Raw genomic sequence first — 2,500 nt, 5'->3', positions numbered from 1 at the left:
GTTTTGAAGTCACTTTGAAGGCCCAGGAACAACTCTCTTAGCACATCGGTTAACCTGACGCCGCAGTCAACTCATGTGCTTGGATCGGATCGAGCTATTGAGTATTGGGCCTGCATACTCGCTCATCCGTATCCTTTGCGTACCGCCCCATGGCCCTTGTATGTCTGCACCACAGTTCCTGTTCGTTCCGTGCCTATGGCCGGATACGTATTGCACATCGGTATACCTGTCGCTACTCAGGCAACTCGTGTGCGTGGATTGGATCGAGAACATGGTGTGTGCCCCATGTTATAATTGATAGTCCATATCCACTTTATAGGTTAAAGTCATAAGTTGTGATTGCACAACCATTCTTCATAAGAGTTTAATCACTCTTCAACTAACTTTCGTTCTGGTGTCTTGGTATCAAATCGCGTAAGACACAAGATTCTACTGGCCAAATAGAATCTAGCACATTGGTTAACCTGGCGCCGCAGTCAACTCATGTGCTTGGATCGGATCGAGCTATTGAGTATTGGGCCTGCATACTCGCTCATCCGTATCCTTTGCGTACCGCCCCATGGCCCTTGTATGTCTGCACCACAGTTCCTGTTCGTTCCGTGCCTATGGCCGGATACGTATTGCACATCGGTTAACCTGGCGCCGCAGTCAACTCATGTGCTTGGATCGGATCGAGCTATTGAGTATTGGGCCTGCATACTCGCTCATCCGTATCCTTTGCGTACCGCCCCATGGCCCTTGTATGTCTGCACCACAGTTCCTGTTCGTTCCGTGCCTATGGCCGGATACGTATTGCACATCGGTATACCTGTCGCTACTCAGGCAACTCGTGTGCGTGGATTGGATCGAGAACATGGTGTGTGCCCCATGTTATAATTGATAGTCCATATCCACTTTATAGGTTAAAGTCATAAGTTGTGATTGCACAACCATTCTTCATAAGAGTTTAATCACTCTTCAACTAACTTTCGTTCTGGTGTCTTGGTATCAAATCGCGTAAGACACAAGATTCTACTGGCCAAATAGAATCTAGCACATTGGTTAACCTGGCGCCGCAGTCAACTCATGTGCTTGGATCGGATCGAGCTATTGAGTATTGGGCCTGCATACTCGCTCATCCGTATCCTTTGCGTACCGCCCCATGGCCCCGTCCTTAGAGTTAATGACTAGTAGGCTTAACTCTTTGTATGTCTGCACCACAGTTCCCGTTCGTTCCGTGCCGTGGCCGGATACGTATTGCACATCGGTATACCTGTCGCTACTCAGGCAACTCGTGTGCGTGGATTGGATCGAGCTCATGGGGTGTGTAGAGATTCCATGTTATAATTGCAAGTCCATATCCACTTTATAGGTTAAAGTCATAAGTTGTGATTGCACAACCATACTTCATAAGAGTTTAATAACTCTTCAACTAACTTTCGTTCTGGTGTCTTGGTATCAAATCGCATAAGACACAAGATTCTACTGGCCAAATAGAATCTAGCACATTGGTTAACCTGGCGCCGCAGTCAACTCATGTGCTTGGATCGGATCGAGCTATTGAGTATTGGGCCTGCATACTCGCTCATCCGTATCCTTTGCGTACCGCCCCATGGCCCCGTCCTTAGAGTTAATGACTAATAGGCTTAACTCTTTGTATGTCTGCACCACAGTTCCCGTTCGTTCCGTGCCGTGGCCGGATACGTATTGCACAACAGTAGATACCATCACCTGACGTATCTAACACACCACTATTGTAACTCGTCGTCGAAGGACCTTTCAAGTGCCTGATGGCCAGGGGAGCTCTTACACGGCACGGAGACACAGTGATGCTCGCCCATCACAGTGTACAACGATCGAGTTTGCTTAAGTGTCTGGGTACCTACACACCAGACACAATGCAATGGCCACGGATCCACACAAGGCACATCACATGCAGAAAGCTTCACCAGATTATGACACATACCACACTCTTGTAACTCGTCGTCGAAGGGGCGTTCAAAGTGCCTTACGGCTAGGGGAGATCTAGCACGGCACGGAGACACAGTGATGGTTGCCCATCAAAGTGTACAACGATCGAGTTTGCTTTCCGCGCAAGCGTTCTAAGTGTCTGGGTACCTACACACCAGACACAATGCAATGGCCACGGATCCACACAAGGCACATCACATGCAGAAAGCTTCACCAGATTCTGACACATACCACACTCTTGTAACTCGTCGTCGAAGGGGCGTTCAAAGTGCCTTACGGCTAGGGGGGATCTAGCACGGCACGGAGACACAGTGATGGTCACCCATCAAAGTGTACAACGATCGAGTTTGCTTTCCGCGCAAGCGTTCTAAGTGTCTGGGTATCTAAGCACCAGACACAATGCAATGGCCACGGATCCACACAAGGCACATCACATGCAGAAAGCTTCACCAGATTCTGACACATACCACACACATGCAACTCGTCGTCGAAGGGGCGTTCAAGTGCCTTACGGCTAGGGGAGATCTAGCTCGGCACGGAGACACAGTGA

At 49.0% G+C, this 2,500-nt stretch overlaps 1 long non-coding RNA gene across 1 annotated transcript in view; it reads right to left on the bottom strand.

The window, feature by feature from the left end:
* The window catches only part of LOC125774153 (uncharacterized), a 49,859-nt gene that overhangs the window by 23,713 nt on the left and 23,646 nt on the right, over positions 1 to 2,500 (bottom strand). The window contains exon 2 of the long non-coding RNA XR_007420634.1: positions 55 to 636. This is a non-coding gene — a long non-coding RNA (uncharacterized LOC125774153). The remainder of the gene's footprint in view (positions 1 to 54; positions 637 to 2,500) is intronic.

Source organism: Anopheles funestus (genome assembly GCF_943734845.2).
Source record: "Anopheles funestus chromosome X unlocalized genomic scaffold, idAnoFuneDA-416_04 X_unloc_86, whole genome shotgun sequence".
Classification (NCBI taxonomy): Eukaryota; Metazoa; Arthropoda; class Insecta; order Diptera; family Culicidae; genus Anopheles; species Anopheles funestus.
Note: the sequence above shows the minus strand (reverse complement) of the source record. Positions and strands in the feature narration are given on the sequence as shown.